The following is a 6,095-nucleotide window of genomic DNA, read 5'->3' on the forward strand; positions in this document are numbered from 1 at the left end:
TAAGCCACACAGACATGGGTAATTTCCACACTCCCATGTAGATTCTCTGGAACTTTGATTTTCGGCTGGCTGTGAAGAGTAATTGCTATAGTAAATTCCACACGGACATGGGTAATTTCCACACGCCCATGTAGGTTCTCTGGAACTTTGATTTTCGGCTGGCTGTGAACAGTAATTGCTACAGTAAATTACCACAACGATTTGCTGCATCAACCTGCTACAGTACCCCCGGTCCAAAAAACACTCCCGAATCCATTTTCATCAAGGCAACATAAATGGGTAGACGTTTATGCCGTAGATCACGACGCTTCTTCAATAAACAGGTTCATTGGTGAAGATCTTGCTATTATTGCCCAAGTTAGGATACACAAATGTGATTGCCTTCGTGCCCCTCTAACTCATCGCAATTGCTTCAGTATATGGAGGTTGGCACACATTCACGTATCATTGAGCCCAACTTAAGTCTTCGTGTTTGTTCCTTCCAAAATTTCATCAAACAATGCATTCACGATCTACTTTGGCTTCTTTCTTCCATATTTGGCTTCACAACCCTACATGCTCATAAGAACACAATTGCACATGTATTAGTGCTAAAATCCGATAAAGTAATGCTCATCGTAATGAAAGAATACTTCGACATTCTTAACACATAAGCACTTATTAAACTCCCTCACAATTAGGCTTTTGCTTATCCTCAAGGAAAAATAAAACATTAAAGTATAGGAGAAGGAAATATTGAAAGTGCTTGGCCTTAGGTTCACCAAAGCATGCAAGGAGTGCATTCTATAAGTAAGGGAAATTTCAACACTAAATACAAAAAATCAATGCTCTAGCTAAAAACTCGAATAAAAAAGGACAACAAACCCGAGATCATGTAAGTGTGTGTAAACTCACTCAAGTAAACCCAAAGTATACTCCTCAATGTTCGAAGTATAAGGGACTTATTTAACTACAAAACGTAACTGATAAGTATCTAAATGTAGGTATTTTCTTATATGTATCTTATGCACTTTCCATGTATTTTGTAAGGTTTGATGCATGTTTTGCGCTTAATCATGTACTATTTGCTTTGTAGGGCACAAGGAAGCCATGGAGAACACGATGATATCATTTAGGCGAAAAGAGAAGAAAACAGTCCCAAAGTTTGAAGCTGTCTGCCCAGAATTTCATGTGGCCCCCATACTACCCAGTATGGATGCCATATGTACCCCGTATGAGAGTTGTACGGCCCTCACACGGCCCCTATACGGCCCGTATGTCGTGGGGAGTATAAAAGCAGACTTTTAGGGCAAAAAGTGTGGACTTTTACTTGGCCGTCTGGGCCGCTGCCACCACACTTCTTTGGGGCCTTTCGGCCATCTTTCGGCCGAGATTTTTGGGGGAAACGAGCACACATCATCACCAAGAGGGAGAGGACCAAAGGAGAAGGAGTTGGAGTGAAGATCTAGGCCATCATCGACAAACTTGTGAAGCTTCATCCATTCAAGAGGATCATGACCTAGAGGGGGGTTTTCATTACTTCTTTAATGTTTTTGTCTTCCTTATATGTTGTATAAGTGTCCCTTATCATGAGGGATTAACTTATTGTTGAGTTTGGATTTGGATGAACCCTAGGGTGTATTCTTGTGTGAGAACTTGAGATGTTGTTCTTCATTTAATTTGATGGTTGTTTGAGATTCAATCTTTCATGCTTTGATGCTTTGAATTACATTTATGGAGAAATCGATAATTCTATTATAAGTTGTATGCATAGATGTGACCTACTCACGCATACTAGATCTAGGAGAGATTAAAAGGGGATACTTGTACCGACACGCTGAGATATCGGGTGTTGGTAGCCCTCCATTGCTAGTTTTAAGCCGAAGAAGAGTAGGCTTACTCCTATTAGAGATTTCCTTGAACTTAATGCGATCATAGGTGTGTTGATCTGGAAGAGATTCTGATTGGCATTCGTGTGGGATCAGGGGTTAGTTACCGAGAGATTGGGGCTAATCTACTCATGAAGTCTCTAGGTCTTAACTATCATCAATGCATCTTTAAACCATCCTAGTTTGGACCTTAATGACAACCCTAGGAGGATTCCTTGTCCAAACAGTCCCTTCTCATGCTTGATACTCCCTTGTTTGTTTACATCCATGTGCTAGTTACCCGGCCATAGGATTATCTTAGGTTAGTTTATTTTGTTTTATTTGTTCTTTTAACTAAGCATTGTAGGCTAGATAATAGTTAAAGAGTAAGAAATAGTACTTCCTTGGCCCCATGGAATACGACCCCTGTGTAACTCACAAGGTATTACTTGGCGATCCTGAACAATTACGGGGCAGCAATCAGTAACAAAACAAAAAGATGGTAGTAGCTTCACACATCCTCTAAGGTAGCCCTTTCCAAAGCGGCCGCTAAGGTGGCTTTCACACTTTTGAGGTGGTAGTTCTTTCTACCGAGGTGCTATCTTTCACTCATCCCATGAGATAACTCTTTCTCTCATTAGGGCATAACTTGTATCCGACTTATGAGAATAGTTCATACTTCATAGGTGGTAGCAGTTTCCACCCAAAATGCACAGCTAAACAATATATCTATTTTTTCATTCCTTTCTTTTTCCAATTTTTTTTTAGCAAAATAACACAAGAAAAAAAACTAATTAGTCCCTTAAACATCAAACTTGAGTTTCCAAAAGAGTTTCATGAGCGAGTGGTGCAACAAGTGTCAATCGGGCAAAAATTCCTAGAAATTCAATAACAAACTAGAGCATGAAAACATTCGATGTTAAAATTGTCCTAAACACAAGATTACAATCATTCCAACTAAGGTGAACCACCATTGTCTACTTGAGCATGTCTGTCAATCAAAATTTATATACAGGACATGTGCAATATGAACTCCCGCCACACTTAAGATGTACATTGCCGTCAATGTATGCATGCAAACTCAATAAAAAGTAAATCACTAAAAAGTATGTGTGGGAGTGGGCAAATGAAACAATACTCCCCTGATCTCCTACTGGTACGTTTGATGGAGCTAGATCCTTGGGAGTTGAATTCCAACGGGTTGTCAAGCACACGCGGCCATAGGTAAAACACATTGACCGTGTCTATAACTAATCCTCAATTTCCATACTGAGAAAACCATCTGCACGCATACACAAGGGGATTTAGTGAAGCTCAATAAAAACAAAATCAAACTTGAGTCCACAAAGATATAGAAATGAAATACATCTCGAAGAAATGAAGTATAAAAACATAAAGACAACAAAAAGTAAAAACGCCTCAAGCGTCAGTGTCGGGCGCTATATCTGCTGCTGCTGCTAGTGAAGATGATGCTGGTGTCACAAAATAAACGAAGATTGAGTAAAGAAAAGATAAAGACATGCTTACCGACAAAATGTAAATGGAACGATTTGAAAATAGCAGACAAACAACTCTAGAACTCTATAAATTGATGGTGAGAGGTCAAGAAAGTGTGGAGAGGTGATGTTTAAGTATTTGGTACTTAAAGAATGACGGGGTGCAATAGATTAATAGAGAAAAGTCGCACATGCTCACTATCTGCACATCCACACGGGAGTATGGAAATTACCCACGCCCGTGTGACTCCACAGGAGGGCTCACAAGGGCAGACACACGGCCCTGTGTGCTCTAGAGATAGCCTCCGATCACATCCACACAGGCGTGTGAAAATTTTCCACGCCTGTGTGCCCGACCCACAGGGCACCCACACGCCCCTGTGTCTTCTATATCCATCCGAGAAATTTCTCTAAGTTATCCACACACCCTTGTGGAAATTCCACATGGTCATAGGGAAATTCACAAGGGCACTCACAGGGGCACTCGCACACCGCTATGTCTTCTCGGGATGGAGGAGAACTCTCTACAAAAATTCACATAGGCGTGTGGAAATTACCCACGCCCATGTGCCATCCACATGGTCATCCACAGGGGCACGCGCACACCCCTTTGTCTTCTCGGGATGAAGCTCTAAGGCTAGGCAGAGAAATACAGACCCATGCGGAAATTTCACACGGGCGTGCGACTGTCACAAGGTCTTTCACAGGGGCAGACGCATGCCACTGTATCCTCTCAAGATGATCTCGTAGTAGAGACACATGCCTGTGTGGAAATTCCACATGGGCGTGTGTCTTCTCTAGATGACTTAGAAAAATCTTGCAGGCTCTACAGAAAAATTTCTGAACATAACTATACTCTTAGAGCCTGCTTTAAGATGCAACATTAACCCAAGAAAACATGGAAAACATGCTCAAATGACCAAGATTCTTCGCCACAACAATAAAGCACATGATAACACCAAATAATCCATAAGAAAATCATAGCACAAGCATATAAAAATCAAAACACCAACACTTAAAGCCTTATTCATACAAACACTAACTAAAAACTAGGAAAACAGTAAAAACTTGGGTTGCCTCACAAGAAGCGCTTGTTTAACATCACTTAGCTTGATGTACCTTGTCCTACCTCACGGGGGCTCATAAATGAAAGTTCCCGTCTTACCCATGACTTTGAAGCATGATGAACATAGCCTTTTGAAGGTAGAGGGGGAGTTGTCGATCTTGTTACCACTTAAGGGTTCATCACCCTTGTTCTGTTCTTGTGTTATCCTCAATAGCCTTGGGGCATTTCTTGTGGAGTCTCCTTGCTCGCTTTATCTTTCGGAACATCTTCTTCATGATCCCCGGAGTACATGGTACCTTGTCCTCTAAACCAAGCATCACCACCTCTTCATTCTCCATTTCTTTGTCTAGCAACCCCGCATACAGGTCTGGATTCAACATTTCCTGCACATATAAATCGATTAGTTCATTGGTATTGTCAAGAAAATAAAGAGTATCATCAAAGTCAAGAGAATGTCGCATGTTTCGGCAAGGCGGTATGTGAGCTTGTCATCTCCAATCCTCAGTGTCAACTCCCCGCTGTCCATGTCGATAAGTGCCTTGGAAGTGTGCAAGAATGGCCTCCCAAGTATCAAAGGAACATCTACATCCTCATCGACATCCAACACTATGAAGTCTACATGAAACATATACTTGTCCACCTTGACAAGCACATCTTCAATGATGCCCCTCGGATGTCTCACCGTTCGGTCCGCCAATTACAATGTCATCTGAGTGAGCCTAGGCTCTCTGAAGCCTAGCTTCTGAAAGAATGAGTATGGCATGACGTTGATACTAGCCACCAAATCCGTCAATGCCATCTCTTCACCCAAATTTCCAATGTTGCACGGAATCACAAAGCTTTTGGGGTCTTTCTTCTTGTTCCGCATATTCTTTTGCAACACTATCAAACAAGAGGCATCTAAGATCACCGATGCACTCTCTTCCAACTTTTTGTTGGTCAAAAGATCTTTCAAGAACTTAGTATATCGAGGTATTTGAGACAACGCCTCCACAGAAGGAATGTTGATGTGCAATTGCTTGAATAGACCCAAGAACTTCTTGTATTGCTCATCATTTTGGGCATTCTTCAATCTTGAAGAGTAAGGGATTCTTGGCTTGTAGGGTGGGGGTGCCACCTCCTTCTCTTTATTAGCTCTCTCCTCAACCTCCACGACCTACAGGTCCTTCAACATTGGTCTTCTCACTCGGAAGCACACCCTTAACCTCATGACCACTTCTCAAAGTGATCGCCTTCACATGTTCTCTCAGATTAGTCTCAGTATTACTCGGCAAGCTTCCTCCCACAACTATCACAACTCATGATAGTGGCCAGCCTCGGTGAAGTCAATGTATCCAATTTCTTGCTCAATGTCTCTGCTTGGGCTGCTAAGGATGTAACGACATCAATTTCATGGAGTCCGGCCACTATTTTTTCCCTTGCACTGCATTGGTAGCTATTTATAGCCATTTCCTCTACCAACTGTCAGGCTTCTTCAGGGGTCTTGTTCCCTATTGTACCTCTGGCGATGGCACTTAGAAGTTGCCTTGTACTTGGATTCAACCTATTGTAAAAAGTCTGAATGATCATCCATTCAGGGAATCGGTGTTGTGGACATTTCCACAATAGGTCCTTGAACCACTCCCATGTCAAAAACAAGGACTCGAGCTCCATCTGAACAAATAACGATATCTCATTACGAAGCTT

General features: G+C 41.8%; 1 non-coding gene across 1 annotated transcript; it reads left to right on the forward strand.

Moving 5' to 3' along the window:
* Positions 1 to 5,988: 5,988 nt before the first annotated feature.
* LOC120279872 lies at positions 5,989 to 6,095 on the forward strand. The gene has a single exon (XR_005542172.1). It is a non-coding gene; the product is annotated as a small nucleolar RNA R71 (small nucleolar RNA).

Source organism: Dioscorea cayenensis, chromosome 16 (assembly GCF_009730915.1).
Source record: "Dioscorea cayenensis subsp. rotundata cultivar TDr96_F1 chromosome 16, TDr96_F1_v2_PseudoChromosome.rev07_lg8_w22 25.fasta, whole genome shotgun sequence".
Taxonomy (NCBI): domain Eukaryota; kingdom Viridiplantae; phylum Streptophyta; class Magnoliopsida; order Dioscoreales; family Dioscoreaceae; genus Dioscorea; species Dioscorea cayenensis.